We start from the raw sequence: 23381 nt of genomic DNA on the forward strand, positions 1-23381 counted from the left end.
GATGGGAAATTTTTAATCAGTATGCAGCTAGTACTTACAGTTATACAAGCTACAGACATGGGAATTGATTCAATGAAAATGATTAAAGTGCACAATTAATTCTCTATGAATTAGCAAACACTTTGTAGGAGTCAATGATAAATTGTGTTACAAGAGGTTGGCATTGAACCCAGCTAAGTAATGTGCTTAAGTGAAACTTCATGGTATGATGGTGGGTGGAAAGGGCAACCGAGGGATAAAAAATCTGCAGGCTGACCTTATGTGAGATGAAAATTCCTGAAAGTGACCTGTAAAGCAAAAAGGCTGGCAAATACACCTCTATTTTGCTGAATTTTCACAGATATCATCACACCAGAGATCAGAGAAGAATGAATGGAGTTTTGTAGTTAATCAGCCTTAGATTGTGATCTTAATGTTCTCACTGTGACGCCATTTGTCTTACCACCCACAGAGTCAAAGCATTTTTGAGCTATAAACGAGTTAGCACTCTGGGTCTCCTTTGGCCATGATGAAAATATTTCAGAACTATATAGAGAGGATGGTCGCACAATATTGTGTATGTACTAAATGTCACTGAATTGTATACTTTAAAATGGCTAATTTTATGTCATGTGAATTTTACCCGAACTTAAAAAAGAAGAGCTGCCACTTTCTGAACAATTATGTTCCAGGCACTTTGGCCTTAACATACCGCATGTCAGACTCCCAATAACCCTGCGAGATAGACATTATTATCTCTATTTTCAGAATGAGGACTCTGAGGTTCAGTGAGGTTAAGTATTTTGCCCAAGGTAGTTTAGTAGAAAAGTTGCGGTCCAAACTAATTCTATCTGATTCCAACGCCCAGGTTTGAACATTAATAGAAGTCCATAAAGAGAGTGGTCAGTCACTTAGATATAAATCCTTGAAGCAATTTAGCTAAATATGAAAAGAGGAATATGCCTGTGGAAACTTTCTTTCTTTACCCCATATCATGGAATACTGAACTATTATGAGGATGCAAGAGGAGGATTTATTTACTAGACTGGATTATAAAGTAGAAACTTATTCATAAGGACAAGGTAAGAGCCCATTTATCAGACTAAACTATTAGGTCAGAAAAGGACTGGTAGGAAGGCTGACTTTATGCTGAGTGACTGAGGTGTGAGTCCAGGGTTCTTTACATTTCCGCCTGCCTGACAGCTAAATGGTTCCCAGAGACTGGGGCAAGGGTGAGCCTGCATGTCTGGGCCAAGCAACAGAAGCAATAGGAACTGAAATGGAACTGATCCTTATACCTGAAAGCTCACCTCCAGGAACCGCTTTTCTCCAAATGGCCAGTTCCTAAATTTCTTCTAGGGCAGAGAATCCACACAGAATCCAACACTTTAGTTCTTTCTTTTAGTTCTTTGTCCCCCCTGAGTATTTACAGTATCTGGTGGAACAAGACTATAAAATCTGCTTCCTATAGGTTCTGCCATCTGACATATATAGTCTAAAAATATTCAATATAACTGAATTCAAGGAATTATCACTTCTCCATGTTTCAATTCTGAATATAATATTTTCTTAAATAAATAGTACAGACATAAAGAATAGGTTATATTTCTAAATCTCCTGAAAGGCAACATGGTAGAGCAGAAAGTACATAAGGCTTTAGAGACAGATCTGGATTCAAAATCAGCCTCTATATACCAGCTGTGTAACTTTGAGCAAATTGCCTATCTTCTCTGAGCCCCAGTTTCTTCCTCTGTAAAATGTAGATGATATCTGCTTCAGGGTTATTATTATTTTTATATGATATTATGTATCATTATATATACAACAGTTCCTAATATATAAGTGCTCAATAAATGTTAGTTTCCCTTCCCTTCCCACTTATAACAATAGTCTTAGAAAATGTCTGATTTTACAGTAAGAACTCAACAAGAAAACAGAGAGAAAATGGGGTAGGAGAAGATAATGCTCCTAACTGAGAAAGAGAAAAGCAGGCCCTGACATCCAGGAGCTGACCTGGCATTCACAACTAGATCTTGACGTTCTCCCATTGAACATAAGGAGTCTGACAGATCATGAACATCAAACAAGGCCACTCTGTGACTATAGTGTATCAAGGCAAAAAAAGACTACTGTGTAATCATGTTTGAACATAGAAAAATATGAACATTGTCCAAGCCACAACAACGACTAAACATCCCCCTAGCCTAGATAATATTAGTGACTGCTGCTTCTGTACCAATTATAGCTTTACCCTTGGGCTAGTCTCCCCTTCTTCTAGGTAAGATTTATTAAGATACCCAATCATGAAATTACTCCCATTTCCCAACAGCATCCATATCCAGAAAAAAGACTGCTTCCTTAAAACCTTCCCAGAATCACCTAAAAGACCCCAAATTCTATATACTAAGTCTTTTCTAAACTCTCTTAATGAGGTGCCCCATGGATCTCCACGGTGTGCATTCTCCCTCCCTGCAACAAGCAATAAACCCAATTTGTTCAATTACAGGTGTGTTCCCAGTGGCCTTTGGCTGGAGGGTATTGACATAACTGATTATGTACTATCAACTCCAAGGTCAGAGTAAACCCAAAACACTTCCATTTTGGTCTTTCAATACAAATTCCTTTCCCCTCTTCCCTCAGCACACACTTTTTAAAATTACTTTTTGCATTTAACCAAAATATTATTAAGATATATCAGGTAATTTAATCAGTACAGAAGATACTCAAAAGCTTCCTTGAGCTCTGCTGTAGCTTCCTGATTCTTTGCTTACATAACAAATTGATGTCTGGGTTAGCTATTAAGAAGGGCACATGATGAATAACTCTGTATCTTAACAATTAAGTTTAAAACCATAACTACTGTTTTCTCTATTTCAGGAATAGCTTCTGATTAATAGCTCTTTTCCACTCTATATGTAATACACAAACTCCCTTTTTCATAGTAGTCAAGAAATCTTCTGTGAATATTTTATGTAAATATCATTGTTAGTGTAAAATTGTCATGATATCCACTACCTACTGAGACTTGGAGGAAATTACACAATCAATATAGATCTTTGCATACATGGGGAAGGGACAAAAGTGAATAAAATGAAAGAAATTCTAAGGACCACACGGGAAGTAAAAACTAGAAGCCTGATATGATCCCTGTAAGTTTCAGAGTTAGTAGTGCCTCTGGGCTCAAAGAATGAGGAAAATTAGGGCAAATAGGCCATTTCACCTGATCTGGGACAAAAGAACAGAGGGCCACAGAAAGACACGTGAAAGAAACTGTTTGAGAATCTGCCGTGTCCCAGGCTCCACGCTAGATACTTCATACAACTTAATCCCATTTCGTTCTTACAACACCACCTTGAAATAGATCATGATTCTCATTTTACAGATGAAGAAACAGCTTCAGAGAAGTTAAGGTCACACAGCTGATTAAGTGACGGTGGCCAAATCTTGGTGGTGCCTCCCTCTCCCCAGGTTAATTTCCTAATATAATGTCACTCCTGGAAACTACAGTCCTTAGACTCAAGAAATTCATAATCTAATGAGGGAAGACAAGTAAGTATGACAAAATTAGCAAAGGTCTAACTAAAACGACTGAGTTCAAACACGGCTTACTAGTACCACCATAGCTATCTTAGGAAGAGAATCCAGACTTCTCTGAATCGGATAGAAAAATACTTGGGCTAGGAAGGGCTACATTCTGAGACTAAACTGAAAATATAGAACTAAGGCAATTTTTAAATAAAGTATCTCCTGTGCACACTGTTGTTTTCTAACTCCTCAGCTTTTCTTCCCGCCTTTTCTTTTTACTAGCTCAAAACTAAGTATAATGCTTCTTGTTACTTATTGACATTATATAATGAATTTATAATATCACCAGGAAATAGTTCTTGCTATCTCTCTATAATTCTGACATTGATTTCTTCACTTCAAAATTTTTTACATAGACAGACATATGAGTATTCCAAAATTGTCTGCATTTATATTTACACATTTTTCATATGCTGACATTGTCTTTATTTCGTTAGATATAAACTCTACGTCATTTTTCCCTTTTTTAGCAGCTTAACTGGAATTTAATTCACATACCATACATTTTAGCTATTTAAAGTGTACAATTCAATGTTTTTGCTATATTTAAAGGGTTGTGCAACCATCTCTGCAGTCTAATTTTGAACACGTTTGTCCTCTCAAAGAGAAAACCTGTACCTATTAGCAGTCACTCCCCATTTCCCCCAATCCCTCACCCCAGCCCTAGGCAACCACTAATCTAATTTCCATCCCTATGGATTTGCCTTTTCTGGACATTTTATACGGAATAATACAATAGGTGATCCTTTGTGACTGGCTTCTTATGCTTCAATGTTTTCAAGGTCCATCCATGTTGTAGCATGTATTAGCGCTTCATTTCTTTTTATTGCCAAATAATATTCCATTTCCCCCTACCTTTTGCTTGCTAATAGAGCCATGAATTTGATCAAGTATAAGACAGGCTCGTACTCCAAGGTAGGTCACATCACAGACAGTCAATCAATTAATATAAGCTAGGATTTGTCAAAATCAGGTTGTAACCCATAAGCAAGTCATAAAATCAATTTAGTAGGTCACAATCAACATGTTTTTTATTGTGGTAAAAGACATATAACATAAAATTTGCCATCTTAACCACTTTTAAGTAAACAGTACATTAGTGTTAACTATATGCACATTGTTGTGCGACAGATCTCTAGAACTTTTTCATCTTACAAAACTAAAACTTTATAACTACTAAACAAAAACTCCCCATTTTCCTCCTCCCCCAAAGCCCCTGGCAACCACCATTCAACCTTCTGTTTCTACGAACTTGACTACTTTAGAAACCTTATATCAAAGGAATCATGGAGAATTTGTATTTTTCTTACTAGTTTGCTTCACTTAGCGTAATGTCCTCAAGGTAGCATAATGTCCTCATTCATGTCGTGTATAGGACAGGATTGCCTTCTTTTTTAAGGCTGAATAATATTCCATTGTATATATATACCACATTTTCTTTATCCATTCATCCTTTGATGGACATTTGAGCTGCTTCCATTCTTGGCTTACTGTGAATAATGCAATGATCATGGGTGTACAAATATCTCTTTGAGATCCTGTTTTCAATTCTTTTGGATATGTACCCAGAAGTGATATTCCTGGATTATATGGTATTTCTATTTTTATTTTTTGAGAAACCTCCATAGTGTTTTCCACAGTGACTGCACATTTTTTACATTCCCACCAACAGTGCAGAAGGGCTCCAATTTCTTCAAATCCTCACCAACATTTGTTATTTTCTGGGTTTTTTTTCATAATGGCTATCCTAACAGGTATGAAGCAATATCTGATTGTATTTCTCTGATGATTACTGAAGTTGTGCATCTTTTCATATGCTTGCTGGCCATTTGTATATCTTCTTTGGAGAGTCTATTCAAATCCTTTGCCCATTTAAAAAATCAAGTTATTTGGGGTTTTTTGTTGTTGTTGAGTTGTGGGAGTTCTTTATATATTCTAGATATTTAATATCTCAACACATCGTTTGCAAATATTTTCTCCAATTTCTGCAATTTGTAGGTTGCCGTTTCACTCTGTTGATTGTGTCCTTTGCTGTGCAGAAGTTTTTAAGTTTGATGTAGTCCCATTTGTCCAGTTTTGCTTCTGCTGCCTGTGTTTTTGATGTTATATTCAAGAAATTATTGCCAAATCCAATGTCATGAAGTTTTTCCACTATGTTTTCTTATAAGAGTTTTATAGTTTTAGTTCTTACATTTAGGGCTTTAATCCATTTTGAGTTAATTTTTGCAAATGGTGTAAGGTAAGGATCCAGCATCATTCTTTTGCATGTGGAGATCCAGTTTTCAAAGCACCATTTGTTGAAAAAACTATCCTTTCTCCATTGCGTATTCTTGGTGTACTTGTCAAAGTTCATTTGGCCATATATGTGAGGGTCTATTTCTGGGCACTCTATTCTGTTCCATTGGTCAATAGGTCTGTCTTTATGTCAGTACCATTCTGTTTTGATTACGGTAGCTTTGCAATATGTTTTGAAATCAGAAAATATGAGGCCTTCTGCTTTGTTCCTCTTTTTCAAGATTATTTTAGCTATTTGAGGTCCTTTGAGATTCCATATGAATTTTAGGATGATGTATTTCTATTTCTGCAAAAAAACCCATTGAAATTGATAGGGTAGGCATTGAAGCTGTAGATCACTTTGGGTAGTCTTGACATTTTAACAATAAGGTCTTCTAATCCATGAACACAGGATGTCTTCCATTTATTTGTGTCGTCTTTAATTTCCTTCAGCACTGTTTTGTAGTTTTCAGTGTACAGATATTTTGCCTCCTTGGTTAAGTTTATTCCTAAGTATTTTATTCTTTTTGTTACTATTGTAAATGGGATTGTTTTCTTAACTTCCTTTTCAGATTGTCCATTGTTAGTATACAGAAATGTAACTGATTCTTGCATATTGATTTTGTGTCTGCAACTTTACCGAATTTGTTTATTAGTTCTACCAGTTTGTGTGTGTCTGTGTGTGTGTGTGTGTAGTCTTTAGGGTTTTCTACATATAAGATCATGTAACCTGTGAACATAAATAATTTTACTTCTTCCTTTCCAATTTGAATACCTTTTATTTCTTTTTCTTGCCTAATTGTTCAGTCTAGGACTTCTAGTAGTTTATTTAGTAGAAGGGGCATCCTTGCCTTGTTCCTGATCTAAGAGGAAAATCTTTCAGTTTTTCACCATTGAATATGATGTGGGATTTTCATATATGGCCTTTAATAAAGGGCCATAAAAGATGTTAAAGTAGTTTTCTTCTATTCCTGGCTTGTTAAATTTTTATCATGAATGAGTATTGAATTTTGTCAAATGCTTTTTCTGCATCATTTGAGATTAACATGTGATTTTTATCTTTTGTTCTGTTAATGTAGTATATTACATTGATTCTTCATACGTTGAACCATTCTTGTATCACAGGGATAAATCTCACCTGGTCATGAAGTATAATCCTTTTAATGTGCTTTTGAATTTGTTTTGCCAGTATTTTGCTGAGGATTTTTGCATCAATATTCATTAAGGATATTGATCTGTAGTTTTCTTTTTTTATAGTATTTTTGTCTGGCTTTGGTATGAGGGTAATGCTGGCCTCAAAAATGAGTTTGTTAGTGTTCTCTCCTCTTTAATTTTCTGAAAGATTTACTATCAGAATTTTCTGATTAAAGAAATAGAATATTATAAATAATATCATAGTATGTTACCTGCATTAAGGGTAATAATTATTTTGTGAGGCTTTATGTGTGTCTAAGCATGTGCATGTTCATTTGTGTGTGTGTGTGTGTGTGTGTGTGTTATATAATAATGTGCAAATTATTTTCTCACTGTGGGTTGTGGTTTAAAAAGTTTAAAATTCACTGGTATAAGCCAATCAAGGTGATATCATTCCCCTTGCCAGAGCTTGCTTTAGGCATAGGTAAGTGATGCAGTTCTGGACAATGAGACATGAAGAGAAGTTTGTTGACTGAAGAAGGTCATCTATTTTATGTTTATGGTTAAGAAAGGACATAAGAAACAGAAACATTCTTTTTCTCCCTTCCAGCCTTTAGGTATTTTTTGGTGAACGGATGATATCTGGGGCTGCTGCGTGCATCTGTGATTATGTGGGAAGTAACTAACTTACTAAGGATAGCAGGATGATAAAACACAATGAACCTGGGTGCTAATAACATTATTGAGTCTCAAGCAACAACTTCTGAAACTGCCCTACCTTTCATATTTTCTGTTATATAAGATGAAATAAATTTGTTTCCTTATTATTTAGCCACTTTTAATCAGATCTTTGTAACTTCTGTTTAATTTTGTGTAAAGGCATCAAGGAAAAAGATATTTTATTTTTCTTTATAGTCCCTACATCACCTTGTACATATTTGGTGGTCAGGAAAATTTGAGAATCTGACAACCATACTGTGATCAACAAGAGCAGGATGACAAAGTAGGGTGTCTCTGGAATTTCATCACATCTGTTGCAATGTTTCTATTAAAACTCATATAGACCTGCTTATTTTTAGGGAAAATAGGTCTGTACTACAAAGTTTAGATCTTGCCTATGCAGAAGGTAAAACTGAGTCAAAATAAATAATTGAGAATATACCATGTGTCAAACATCATTGAGCCAGCCCTGCTGGTCTAGTGGTTAAGATTCAGTGCTCTCATGGCCACAGCCAGGTTCATTTCCTGGTCAAGGAAACGCACCACACATCTGTCAGCTGTCATACTGTGGTGGATGCATGTTGCTGTGACACTGAAAACTATGCCACTGGTATTTCAAATACTAGCAGGGTCACACATGGTGGACATGTTTCAGCAGAGCTTCCAGACTAAGGCAGACTAGGAAGAAGGACCTGGCCACCCACTTCTGAAAAAAATTGACCATGAAAACCTATGAATAGAGATCTTGTCAAGATGGCAGTGTAGGCGGACTCTGAACTCACCTCCTCCCATGAACACAACCAGATTACAACTATTCTTAGAAAAATTACCAAAGAGAGAAAACTGGAAGCTGGATAAAAAGAACCCCCACCACAAGGGACAGTCCTGACTGAGGCAGAAATTCCTTCTGGAGAGAAAAAAAAGCCACCTACACAAGCTGCAGAGCTTCATGGCTGACCAAGCAGGAGTCACCCTAAGGTATGCAGCCCTCCCTGAAGGAATGGGGACCAGAGCAGGGGCCCATTAGTGCTATAAGCATACTTCAGACTCAGTACAACTGAGACAAGTCTCATAAGATCTGGCTTCACTGCCTATTAACTGCAACAGAGAATACCCCCAGAAAAGCTATCAGATATAAGCTGAAAAAGGCCAGCTCTTAAAGGGCCCACATGCAAATTCACCCATCTCAGAAAGCAACCTAAAATCACCAGAAAGAAGGGTGCATAGTCCTTTGGTGAAAAGAGACTCACCTGGTAGGCTCTGGGTGCATCTTGGTGAGGGGTGAGATCTCTCTAGAGACTGAGACATTGGTGGCAGCCATTGTTGTGACCTAGTACAGGCGTGCTGACACAGACAGTGGCAGAAGCCATTGGAGTTCTTCCCCTGGCCTGTTAGCTCAGGGTCTGCCACACCCACTAGAGCACAGATTTAATCCAGCTCAGCCAGGGCAGGCAGCAGCCCTAAGGACTGGCCCCACCCAACAGCAAGTCCTCAGGCTACTTGTTGGCCTGCATAGACTAGGTGCCTCGGTCCTCTACAGGCAGGCGAGTGTGTCTGCCTCTCTGGGGCAGGGCCTGTGTGAAGAGCAGGTAAACTGTGGGGAACATTAGTAGAGAGTGTGGGGGTCTCTGCAGTGAGGTGACTAGGTATACTCCAGGGGACCAGGAAGTGTGTATGGGCCAGGAATGTGTCGATGGGGTGTGTGGACCTATGGGGGGTGGGGCTTATCAGTGGCTGAAAACCTGTGCTAACAAACAGCCACAAAGGGGACAGGCCCTGCCTTCCAAAGCCTGAAACAATTGGGTGCTCCCATGCCTGGAGCCAGGCCCACTCAGCTGAAATCATAAGAGAGCTGACAACAGCCTTGCAGGCCTGAGGCCTATAGCAATTGTAAGCCCCTGAACCTAGCAACCAGCCACACTGGGTGCCTACTCACTTAACAGAAAAACTGCAACAGGAGTGTGCTATTATACCTTGCAGCCAACTGTGCTTGGGCTCCCCAAACCTGATTTACATACAGCTGGGCAGGGAGGGAAAGCCTAGACTTCCTGGGTACCTGTAGTAAGAGCAACCCTGCTGCAGCAGAAGGACACACGTAGCCCACACAGGGGTCACTCCTGGATCATTTGGACTGGTGACGAGAGGGAAGCACACTGCTGGGCCTCAAAAGACATCTCTTAATCTCTTACATAAGGCCACTTTTCCAAGATCAGGAGACATAGCTGACTCACCTAATACATAGATATAAGCATAGAGAAAGAGGCATAATGAGGAGGCAAAGGAATATATTCCAAGCAAGGGAACAGGACTAAACCCCAGAAAAAGAACTAAATGAAACAGAAATAAGCAATCTAGCTGACAAAGAGTTCAAATAAAAACTCATAAGGATACTCACTGATCTTGGGAGAAGACTGGATGAACACAGTGAGAACATCAACAAAGAATTGGAAAATACAAAAAAGAACCAATCAGAAATGAAGAATACAATACTAGAAATGAAAATTTCACTAGAGGGACAAAATAGCAGAGTAGATGATACAGAAGAATGGATCAGCGAGCTGGACAAAGACTAGAGGAAATCACCCAAGCTGAACAGATAAAAGAAAAATAAATTAAAAAGAACAAGAACAGTCTAAGGGAACTCTGGGACAATATCAAGTGGACTAACATTCATATTATAGCTATCCCAGATGGAGAAGAGAGCGACAAAGGGGCAGAGAATCTATTTGAAGAAATAATAGCTGAAAACTTTCCTAACCTAAGGAAGGAAACAGACATCAAAGCACCAGAAGCACAGAGAGCACCAAACAAGATAAACCCAAAGAGGCCCACACCAAGACACATTATAATTAAAATGCCAAAAAATTAAAGATAAAGAGAAAATCCTAAAAGCTGCAAGAAAAAGGCAACAACTTACATACAAAGGAAACCCCATAAGGCTGTCAGAGGACTTCTCAGCCGAAACTCTACAGGCTAGAAGAGAGTGGCATGATATATTTAAAGTGCTGAAAGGAAAAAGTCTACAGCCAAGAATACTCTACCCAGTAAGGTTATCATTCAGAATGGAAGGAGAGAGAAAGAGTTTCCCTGACAAGCAAAAATTAAAGTTTATCACCAAGAAACCAGTTCTACAAGAAATGCTGAAGGGACTTATTTAAGTGCAAAAGAGAAGATCACAAATAGGAATAGGAAAATTATCAAAAACAAATAGAACAATCTAGTTGGAAGTCAGACCAGGTCACCCCACGTATCAATTATTGCTCTGAGTAAACAATTTTTATAGGATCTATTCTTACATTTGAAAAATGGGTGGCAAATGGAATTCAGTGCTAAAGACAACCTCAAAATGTAGAATGTGAGATAAGCATCAGGCTTCAAGTTACCAGGTCAAGAGAGGGTGGTATCAACTTAAGGAACTAATAGTGAAACCATCCTTACTTGTAGAGATTAGGCAGAAAGAGCAAAAGTTTTGAGTTCAAATCCCTGCTTCACCTCTTCCTAGCTATGTTCCTTCATCTATAACATGGGCCTCACAAGGATAAGGGGATAATGTATGTAAGTCACCTTACATGGGAGGTACTCAGTAAATGTAGTTTTCCCTCTCTTTTCTAAGCAAACAAGGGAAACAGCTGTCACCAAAAGAGTATATGCAGAAGATGCAAGAGGAAGCCACACAATATAATGTTTATTTGCTTTCACACTCTGTAAAAACAAAGGAGACAGGTCCCTTTAAAAACAATCTACATTTAAAGTTTCTATCCATCATCTGTGGAATGTGCTTATATCACCTCATTTAATCCTCACTACCACCCTCTAAGGGTGTGGTAAAGATGTGATTGTTCTCCTTCACGTTTCCAAGGCAGCTCCTCCTCCTAAATACTCCCCACTCATTGGTGCCACACCATTCTCCCTCAGCCTCTCAGGTTAAAATCCTCAGTGGTCATATCTGTGGCTCTTTGATGCTTTCAGTCATTCAGACAAAATCCTTATGTTCTTCCTTCAGAATAGCTTAACCATTCTCGCATTCCCATACTGAATACATTCAGTATGCTGTAACAGTGAAGTAACAGGCCTACTCACTCCATAGTTCCTCATTGCTCTTCCTCTACTCTCTACACCTCTTGATCTTTGGGTACTATTTTCCTCATGCCACTATTTCCCTGGTCAAAGGATCTCCAGTTGCTCTCCATCCTGCTATGTGAAACCCCATATTCCCTCTATCACTGCTGGCCAACACAATCTTCTGCAATAATGAAAAAATTCAATATCTGTAGTGTTCAATATGGTAGCCACTAGTGACATGTGGCAACTGAGCACTCTGTAATGGAGGAACTGAATTTTTTATTTCATTTTAATTAATTTAAACAGCCACATGTGGCTAGTGTCTACTATCATGAACAGAGCAGCTCTATATACAGTAGTCCCCCCTTGTCCATCGTTTCACTCTCTGTGGATTCAGTTACACACAGTCAACCTCAATCTGAAAATATTAAATGGCAAATTTTAGAAATAAACAATTCATAAGTTTTAAACCGAAAAAAAAGAAAAACCCATGAATAGTAGTGGAACATTGTCTCATATAGTGTGGGAAGGTGAGAGGATGGGGCAAAAAGACTGGGCAGGTTTCTGCTCTGCTGTACACAGGGTCGTCAGGAGCAGAATCAACTTGACGGCACTAACAACAACAAAAGCATCATTGAATGCAATTATAAAATACCTATGACAGCCTTTATCCTAAAAGCAATCTTAATCTTTGTGGCAAAACCAAATGTACTCGAGTTTTACTAGTAGGTACTCAATTATTTGTTGAATTAATTAAATGAATATAATAAAGCTATTTAATACATGATTCCATTAAGAGTAGGAGTAATGATCAATTGCCAAATAACAGTACAGATAAGTGTGTGCCCTTTCCACTCTCTCCTGTTTTTGCCTTTGCATTTATATTTTTCTCTAAGTTGCATTCTAAGATTTTTTTTCAATATGCATATTGATTGACTTGCTATCATGCACTTAGCAGATTAAAAACCTGGCAAGATTTTTAAGCTGAAAGTTATATAAATAATTAATCTATGATAACCCATCATTTTACTAAGAAAGGAATTAAGTGCTAGGGGGATTTAGCAATTTTTCCAGGGGAATGCTGATCTATTAATACTCAAATAATAGTTGAAATGGCTATGAGACTATAAGGGCATCCCCCTCCTTCAAAAACAATATTTTTTACATTACCAAAAAGATAGCTATAATTCATGGTAAAATTCTATAATTCTAAAGGCAATTAATAAACTACAACTATAAACGTTTAGATAATTACTGCTCAATAGAATAGACACAAAGTTCAATCTTGTTCAGTTCAAGAGGCAGTGTATACTGAGTTCCTTCAGTCATTGCCCTGATCCTAGTCTGCTCTTTGTGTACGGTTTCTTTTTCTCCCCAAGGATTCTGTAATCTTGCTCTCTCTCTTTGCGCTAAACTACATCTGAACTACATTTTATCACAGTCTGAATCTTTTCCAGACTTTAGCCTTTATTTCATCAAATGTTCTTCTTGTTTTTCTTCATCATGGAATTCTTCCGACTGACTTGTTCTCTTAGAAGTGTGATTAAGAGCATGTGCTCTGGAACCAGAGTGCCTGAGTTCATAATCTCAGCTCCCCCAGTTATTAGCCATATGACTCTTGTTAAGAGTCTTAACCTGTCACTCAGTTTCTTCATCTGTAAAATGGAGATATTAATAGTTGTGAGGATTAAATAAAATGATATTTGTTCTATATAAGTATTTGCTGCTATTATTTTCAGTATTATTATTATTAACCCTAGTTAATTCTCTATTAAGAATACAAAGTTATTTGGATAAAAAATATGTACTTAGAGGTCGACAGATAGTAACTTTAAGGATATCCAGTAGAGGGGAACATAGGAGTCTTTTTTCCAATTCCATTTTATTTCCCCTTTTGTTTCCAATTGTAGCCAGCCAAGTGTCAGGTGGCTGAAGCACAAGTACTCACTACCAACTTCTTATTAAGCTGCCTTAAACTGCAATTGAAGTCACCTTATTCTTCATTTTGAAAGACTTCACCTATAAGGCATCTGAAATGGTATTGCCTGTGGAATAATCACCATTGGTTGCTGTTGCAATAAACCATTTTTACTTTTTAAAGTCTTGGGGGTGCCAGCCTAGTGGCATAGTGGTTAAGTTCACATACTCCACTTTGGCAGCCCAGGGTTTGCTGATTCGGATGCTGGGCGCAGACCTACACATTGCTCATCAAGCCATGCTGTGGTGGCATCCCACATACTAAATAGAGGAAGATTGGCACAGATGTTAGCTCAGGGACAACCTTCCTCACCAAATAAAATAAAATAAAATCTTGAGAAGTTCACAAAAACATAGAAAGGAAAGCCACTTGAACTTTGCAAAATGTAGTTTAAAGCTTCTTCAGAGTTTGCCCTGAGCATCCTGCATCAGATCATGAGCTGTGCAGAGAATTTCAAGTATTGATCTACCATACCCCTAGGAGCCTCCTGAAAATGACAGACATTCCAAAAGACTCTCTCAGCAAGTATACACTTCTTCAAGAATGTATCTTTGGTTTATTATAACACAAATTTCTGGTGGCAATTCATTGAAGTTGCTATTTGCTCAAAATTTTCAGGTGAATCCTGTGGAATGGAGGTGACTTCCACCCTTGCCTCAGGTCAGCTATTTCCTGCTTTCTTGAAAGAGTCTTGTTCATTCTGTAGTCTCGATGTATTTTCCCTTCACTGCTAAATGGATGAAGCAGCACCTTCATCTAAATGCTAAGCAAACTATTAATGAAGAAGAGCATATGGCCCACATCTCTGAAAACAGCATAGGAGATTATCACAGAGGCAGTGTAACACACACTTATGAGCACACACTCTCTGGAATCTGACACATTTGGACTTGCAATCCAGCTGTGCCACTTAGTGATCTTAGGCAAATGACTTACCATCTCTGAACCTTAGTTTCCTCATTTGCAAAATGGGAATAATTAAAGTACCTATCTCATAAGGCTATTATAAAACTTCAGTGAGATAATTCATACTAAGTTCTCTTAGGAGTGCCTGGCACATGCTGGCCCCATATAGTGGTAGTAGTAAACTTTTTCCTATATGATAATGTCACGGAGTTAAAAAAAACATGTGTAGGTAATCCATTCTGCACTGATACTCATTTTCAATGAAATACTATTTGGTTGTTGTCTGCTCCTATTAGACTCACCCCTGTTGATGGGAACAACCAAAACATTCAGAAAAGAGGCCTGAAACTACATTCCCAATTCTTCGAGATGTGTTCCTGAATTACTGTATCCTCCGCAAACACCAAGCTCCATCCCAGCTTGTTCCACTATCTGATGTTCACCTTGATCTTTGCAGCCTCTTACTAACTCTAGTTCATATCATTTCTTTGGTGCCTTGGTGTTACTGCTTCTTTAGCATCTGGCCCACTTTGTCTCCTGGACCCATGCTCTCCTCTTCTCTCCTGCTTCAAGTTGCTCAGAATGATTACCCAAGATCTAAACTTTCTGGCTAGGCCTCAGGATCCTCTCTCACTAACTGCATGCCACAGTCAGTCCTGATAAGTGCAGTCAATCACTCTTGGGACCTGCCCTTTTCCATGGCTCTGGTCTTAGAGGATTCAACACTAGAAAATTACCATTTTAGGGGGAGTATACTATCACCTACCAGTGCTGTTTCTTACCACTCTGTTATTTATCTGTCTTCCACACAAACTCTCTCTCCCATATGCAGCCTCTTTATTTACTATCTACAAAGCCTTTTGTATAAGAGAAAAATCATTTCACTGACATAGGCTCATATACAATGGAAAGCATAAATGTGTGCACCTACTTGAATTTGTGTGTACATATATTAGCCACAAGGAGGAAAGGCAACTACCTGGTCAGAAATCTGGTATCCTTAGGAAAGAAGAAGGGGGAAATGGATGCTGAGTAGGCAACCAATTAAAATCCATGACAGCAAGTGAACATGGACAACTTATGAAACAAATCTCATTCATAATAGAAAACACATATTTTCATATAAGTATATGACTATACATGATGCAAGTTAAATGTAATGTATTTTGGCGGGTGTAAAGTGCTCAATCTTGAGGTATAAAAATGCAGGATACAGGTTGTCAACCTGGCAAGTTTTTAGTCTACAGCTATAAAATTTCCTCCAAGGTTCAGCTCAGTGGGTAGAGCAGGAAAGGAGATGAATTCAAGTGCAGTCCTTCAAAATTATCCTGGAAAGAGGAAATATAATGTAAGGGTTGCAGTATAGTTAGTAAAGATTACTCTCAATGAACATTCATTCCAAGCACACAATAGGCATTCAATAAAAATCATATTGAATTGATTCAAATAATATAATTTTCAGCAGACAGACCTGGACTTCTACTTCACTAAGTAAATAAGAAACACATATTACTAGATTTACTAAGGAAATAGAGAACACAGCTACTTACATATTATCTAGTGTATGAACTAGGAATTTACATTTGGCTGGTCATTACAGAAACTGGAAAACAGTGACTCAAATAAATTGGGGGTTTATTTTTTCTCATGTAGAAGTCCAGAGGTGGGCAGTCTAGGAGTGGTACAGCTTCACCACCATCCTTAGGGTATGGCTTTGCTGTCAGCTTGGCTACCCCTTTTAGGGAGCATCTTCAGAAGTTATAACCAACAACTTCCTCATATATTTGACCACAAGTGTGAAATATAGTCATGCCTATCTGCCAGGGAGGTTGGAAAATGTTTGCCAAAAATTGGGGAAAATCTGTTAGTAAAAAAAGAAAGGAAAAATGGACATTGAGTAAGCAACTTGTATACTCTGCTCTAGTCTACCTCTCTGACTACCAAGTATCTACGCCCGTCCTTCTCATTTATGGACCACACTCACACTCTTCCCAAGAGAGGTAATAATCTCATCTAATCACTAGATACAGTAAAAACCTCAGGATGTCTGGGTGATGTGAAGTCCTCTCCATCAGATTTTGATGTGGCAGAACATACCAAAGTAAAAATTCACATTCCGAAAAAGAAGAATGTGAAACTCTGAATCCTAACAATTATCAAGTCATTCTGAACAGGAACAGTGAAGTTTCCTTACCTTGGCAGTAAAGCAAATTCCTTGAGTTCCTTGCCAATTCCATCTGGCAGCCCTCAAAATCTTTGGAATCATCTCGGAGGATTTCCCTTGTTCATTGCCCTCTGTTTTCCCTGATTCTACTTTCTCATAGTTCTTCCTTACCCATCATCCTCTTGGTTATACCTGAGCTGAGCTTTGTCAAGGATGTCCTTTCTGGAAGCTTATACATAGCTTTGGGCAGCTTTCTTGTTGCTGGTGCAGGTTCAGGACCCTGGGAATTCTTATGGGGTTTAACAGTCACAGACTGTTCCAGTCAGGCATGGGATGTTTTTTGGCAATATATTCCCTCAAAATTTAGTAGATGTCCAGCATGTTTATTTCTGATACAATCTATGTGTGAGTAATCAGTTTTCTAACTGTTTTCTAGACCAGTTCTACTCAAAATTCCAGACTGTGACAGGATAAGGTGCTTGCACCAGAATGTAAATTAACACACTGCTTCCTTCATTGATAAAGTTTTGACATAAAAAAGTCAGATGAACTAAATGGTGATCTTAGTGTCGAAGTTGATTCACATTCTAGTTCAAACTCCTTATCTCCTCTCAGACCAGTAACAAAAATTCATGAACTGACAGCTATAGTCTGTGCACCACACTTTGAGTACCACTGGTCTAGACAAACTTTCTAAGCCTGAGAATTTGGCCTTTTAGCTGCTTATCTTTGCACTCTATCCATTTTCCTCTTCTCCTTTAACTTAATGGCTACCACCTTCAGGACATGTGAAACAATAAGCTTTGTTGAGGAGAGAACAGTATTAATTTGATCAGAGAATTTGTCCAGCACAGCATCAATCTTATTTCCTGCTAAGGCTGCAGCTTTGTTATTACCATGTTAATGGCTTCCTTTGGAGTACAGAAGCTTTTTACTTTTTCAACCCTGCAAGGCTCCAGATTACAAGAATCTCAGTAAACTTAAACTGCAAGCCAAAGACTAAAAGCACCTTTCTTAGTACATTTATCTTTCCTTCCATTTCTGCAGCCTGAGCTCATCACTTTCTTATGGAACTTTTCTCAAAGCCACAAGAAGGAGCCAAAACATGCCAATTTCTGAAATTTCCTACCATTTTTCGTAATGCTACAGCTTCGGGTGACACTTGGTTTATACTCCAAGGAAGAACAGGCAAAAGTTTGACCAGTCACAAGCTTTCCAGACTAAAGTGGGTGTATATTTATTTCCTCATTGTCTCAATTCAGCCAATACTACATTTTAGATTCTGTTACTTGCAACACCATTCAGTACCAATTACTGTATAGGTAAGGATTCTTAGAACTAGATAAAACATTCCATTCTAGGTAGTTTAAGAATTAAATTCAGCTTAGTTTAATAAGGGTTATTAGATGATCCTCAGAATCATTGGGAGACCTGAAAGAACAAACTGTAGACTACATTTCTAGAAACAACTCCCTAAACCTAACTATAAAACTGGCTTATTAAGCAAGCTGTTATTGACACAGGCCCCAGAACTATGCTTTTCTGCCATAATTCCAAGACAGCTCCCTCCACCGTTGATCCCAGAAGAATGAAATTCCTTTGCCAGCACATTTGCTAGTAGTTCAGTCTCCCTATATGTGGCCACTACCACACATTGTTCACTTCCTTCATCCAGGTCTCATTACATGCAGAACCCTAGCTCCAAGGATGAGAAATAAAGATTTCAGCAGGAAGTGTGCTGGGGTGGGTGTTGAGTGGGCCAATCTACAGTATCTGTCATACTGATCTTTTCCTTCCCTCCTGTCTCAGAGGAAGGGGTGTTTCTGCTTCTTTTCAAAGTAAGTCTCTTACAATTTTGATCCCACTTCTTCTTGAATTTTCCAGGACTTTGCTCCATCAACCATTGCTCAATGTATTTTCTCCCCTCCACTGTCTGCTCTCTCTCTATCCCACATCTTTCCTCACCTATACCTTCCTATCAAAGTCCTTGCTTTTTCTTTCTCCCTTTACCTCATTTGCATCAAATTTATGGAAAAGATAATCTATATTAACTCTTCAGCCCATAGCAATCTGAACAGGTCTGTGCAGCCAAATTTTCCTTGAAAATCTGAATGAAGAGAAAACTTTCATTTTGCCTGAGTTAGAATGCAGATAAAAATAGGAATTTGCTTGATTTATTAGCACTATGATGACAGCATAGACTTGATGTTTATATTTAAGAATAAAGTAAGATTTCTCCATAAACTTTATGCCTAAAGGATACAAAGTGTAATTGAGGAAATATGCAAGGAATCATTTCCTTCTGTCTTGGCCCCAGTTTTATGGTCTTGAAGAACAAACTTTTCAGTGAATATATTTGGGTACAAAAAGTACATCACAGATTAAAATGTATTGATAAATTCATATGTATATGGTCATATAAACTATCTTCTAACCTCATATTTTCTGGATTTTAAACATGAATAATTTATTCACATAACCCTTAAATATATAGGAAAACATAAACCTAAATTTGAGACCACTTATCTCCACCATTCCAAAGTACTATGTTTCAGGGCTCCCGGAGACAAACTTCTCATAAATATTTCCTGCCTAAGAAATTAGAAAGCCCCCCTTTATAAGCTATCGAGTACTGCAAGGGTTGTGTGATTGGTTGCTTCTGCAATATAATCACTACTAGTACAATTCAATAATTGATAGGATGATCGGTTATGAGCTCTGTAACCTAGATAATTAGCCTGAAGTCGAATCATGACTAAAATGCTAAACTTTATATTGAGAATGTTAGAATCAGAAAAGAAAAAAGTCAAAAGGTAAGCATCCATATTAAGCCCTACAAATCTGATATTCATATATTGAGTAAAACATATTTTCCTGAATTATCCACTTGTTGCCACAATTCTTTTCTTTGCTAGTAGGAAATCTAGCAATGGAATAGCTTCCCTTCACCTCATAGAAAAAGTTATAACCCTCCCCCCCACACACACACCAAGAGAGCTTACTCAAAATGACTAAATGGAAAAATAGATTGGTATACGTCAAAATGACTTCATATGTGGGGGGAGGTTTGCAGTGCCATCATGTACCTGTATTTTGATAAGAACCCTAATTTTAAGCTTTCAGGATTAGGAATGTTTTGCTCAATTTAACTGCATTAATATCATCAACATATGGAATATTCCAGCTTAAAAGTATTTAATGCCTGTGGTTCTATGTTTAAAGTTTCCTAACTTATTGATTCTTCTATATGTTCAGCTACTCCAAGGAAGGGGGAAAAGTCACTTTGGGTTGTGATCAATCGACCATTTTAAAATAAGATTTTTATTACCGCCAATGCCAATAAGGACGGTGAAGATAATCACACTTTTTTTTTTCTTTTTGCTCAATGAGTTTTTTTAAAACACCTTTATTGAAGAAAAATGACATAAAATAAACTGTACACCTCTAAAGTACACAATTTGTTAAGCATTGACATACGCATATACATGTGAAACCAGTCCCACAACCAGGATGGTGAACATATCCATCACCTCCAAAGTTTTCTTTTGCCCCTTGGTAACTCCTGTCTCCCACTCCTCTCTACTCTCCCCTTCCTCAAGCAACCACTGATGTACTTTCTGTCAATATAGATTAGTTTGTATGTTCTTAAGATTTGTATCAATGGAATCATGAGTATGTGTTCTTTGGGGGATGGCTTCTTGGCAAAATTATTTTGAGATTCATCCATGTTGTTGTATCAACAGTTAGTTCCTTTTTATTAGTGAGCAGTATTCCCTAGTATGAACATACACCAATTTGTTTATCTATTCACCCATTGATGGATATCTGGGTTGTTTCCACTTTTTGGCCACTACACATAAAGTTGCTATAAGCATTCATGTATAAATTGTTGAAAGGATCTATGCTTTCTTTTTTCTTGGGTAAATACCTGGAGAAGGACTGGCTCAATCATATGGTAGCTGTTCATTTAACTTTTTAAGAAACTGCCAAACTCATTTCCAAAGTGGATGTACCATTTTACATTCCACCAGCAGTGTTATGAGAATTCCAACTCCTTCCTATCCTTGTTAATACATGTCATTTTTTTAAACTTGTTTTTGAGGAAGATTAGCCCTGAGCTAACATCTGCTGCCAATCCTCCTCTTTTTGCTGAGGAAGACTGGCCCTGAGCTAACATCCGTGCCCATCTTCCTCCATATGTGGGACGCCCGCCACAGCATGGCTTGACAAGTGGTGCTAGGTCAGCACCCAGGATCTGAGCCTGTGAATGCTGGGCCACTGAAGCAGAACATGCGAACTTAACCACTGCGCCACTGGGCCAGCCCCTAAATGTCATTTTAATAGGTGGGTAGTGGTATTTCATTGGGGTTTTAATTTGCAATATCCTTAATGACTAATGAGGTTGACCATTTTCTCATGTGACTTTTTTATGATCCATGTATCTTCTTTGATGAAATGTTTGCTCAAATATTTTGCTTTTTTTACTTGGTTGTTTGTTTATTATTAGGTTTTGAGTGTTCTTTATATATCCTGGATACAAGTCTTTTACGAGAAATATGCTTTGTAAATATCTTCTCCCAGTTTGTAGCTTGTCTTTTCAGTCACCTAACAGTGTCTTTTGAAGAGCAAAAGTTTTTATTTTCCATGAAGTCTTTTATCAGTTTTTTATGGATTGTGCTTATGGTGTTGTATCTAAGAGGTTGTTCCCTAACCAAAGGTCGCAGAGGTATTCTCCTATGTGTCCCTCTAAAAGCTTTATAGTTTTAGGTTTACATTTAGGTCTATGATCCATTTTGAGTTAAATTTTGTGTATGGTGTGAGGTTTAGATTGAAGTTCTTCTTTTTTTGCATATAGATAACTTCTTTTTCCAGCATCATTTATTTAAAAAAACCAAAACTTTTCCACTGAATTGCCTTTGCACTTGTCAAAAATCAGTTGTCCATATATATGTGGGTTTATCTTTGGACTCTCTATTCTGTTCCACTGATCTATCTTGATGCCAATACCATATTGTCTTAATTACCGCAGCTTTATAATAAGACTTGAAATCAGACAGTTGTAGCCCCCAACTTTGTTCTATTTTAGTTTTGACTATTCTAGGTACTTTGCCTTTCTAGATTCATTTTAGAATAAATTTGGCAATTTTGTCAGAAAAACAAACTGGGATTTTAATTGAGATTTCATTGAATCTATAGATCAATTTGGGGAGAAGTGATCTCTTAACGATACTGAGTCTTCCAACCCATGCACAGGGTGTATTAATTTAGGTCTTCTTTATTTCAGCAGTGTTTTATAGTATTCAGTCTTGCATATCTTTTGTCAGCTTTATTCCTAAGTATGCTTAAGTGTTTGAGGGTTTTTTTTTTAGGAAGATTGGCCCTGAGCTAAAATCTGCTGCCAATCCTCCTCTTTTTGCTGAGGAAGACTGGCCCTGAGCTAACATCAGTGTCCATCTTCCTCTACTTTGTATGTGGGACGCCTGCCACAGAATGGCTTGCCAAGCGGAGCCATGTCCTCACCTGGGATCCAAACCAGAGAACCCCGGGCAGCCAAACCAGAACGTGCGCACTTAACCGCTGCACCACTGGGCCAGCCCCTATCCTTAAGTGTTTTTGATCCCTAAGTGCTGTTACAAATGGCATTACTCTTTAAATTTCATTTCTTGATTGTTCATTGCTAATATATAAAAATACAATTGATTTTTGTATATTGATCTTGTAACCTGCAACCTGATATACTCATGCATTAGTTTTCTACTATCTTTTTTGTGGATTCCATCAGATTTTCTACATAGAGTTTCATGTTGTCCACAAATAAAGACAGTTTTACTTTTTCCTTTCCAATATGCTTGCCATTTATTTATCTATTTATTATTTGTTTATTTTTGCCTGGTTGCACTGGCCAGAACGTCTAGCACAATGTTGAAAAGAAGTGATAACAGTGGACACTCTTGTCTTATTCTTGATTTTAGGGGGAAGTCATTCAATCTTTCACCATTAAATATAATGCTACCTATATGTTTTCCATAGTTGCTCTTTATCTGGTTGAGAAAGTTTCTTTGATTCCTATTTTGCTGAGAATTTTAATGAGGATAGATGTTGAATTGAGTCAAATTACTTTTCTGCATCTATTGAAATCATAATATGTTTGTGTATTAATTTGTTAGCATGATAAATTACATTGATTACTTTTGAATGTTAAATCAAATCTGTATTCCTGGGAGAAGTCCAACTTTATTGTATGTATTATCTTTTTTATATATTGTCGGATTCAGCTTGCTCAAGTTTTGTTTAAAATTTTTGCCTCTAGGTTTGTGAAGGATATTGGTCAGTAGTGGGTTTTTTTTGTAATGTCTGTCTTGTTTTGGGATCAGAGTAATGCTGGCCTCATAGAATGAGTTGGTAAGAGGTCCCTCTCCTCCACTTTTTGGAAGAGTTTTTGTTGAATTCGTATTATTTCTTCCTTAAATGTTTGATGGAATTCACCAGTAATCACATTTTCTATATAAAAATTTTTAAAATAAATATAAGAAATAAAAAGCCTTTTGTGATTTGGTTAATGTTTAAATATAGCTATAA

General features: G+C 37.6%; 1 protein-coding gene across 3 annotated transcripts in view; it reads right to left on the bottom strand.

Annotated features, from left to right (window-relative positions):
* Positions 1-23381, bottom strand: part of DCX (doublecortin) — a 363420-nt gene that overhangs the window by 279966 nt on the left and 60073 nt on the right. Inside the window, exons 4-5 of one of the 3 annotated variants that reach the window (XR_011499892.1) lie at positions 15853-15966; positions 1-7518 (exon numbers count right to left, since the gene is read on the bottom strand). The exon at positions 1-7518 is cut by the window's left edge and continues 21628 nt beyond it. The exons of the other annotated variants lie outside the window; for them this stretch is intronic. The gene's annotated coding sequence lies outside the window, so the exon portion shown is untranslated. The remainder of the gene's footprint in view (positions 7519-15852; positions 15967-23381) is intronic. 3 annotated transcript variants of the gene reach the window in all.

The sequence above is a fragment of the Equus asinus genome, chromosome X, assembly GCF_041296235.1.
Source record: "Equus asinus isolate D_3611 breed Donkey chromosome X, EquAss-T2T_v2, whole genome shotgun sequence".
NCBI lineage: Eukaryota > Metazoa > Chordata > Mammalia > Perissodactyla > Equidae > Equus > Equus asinus.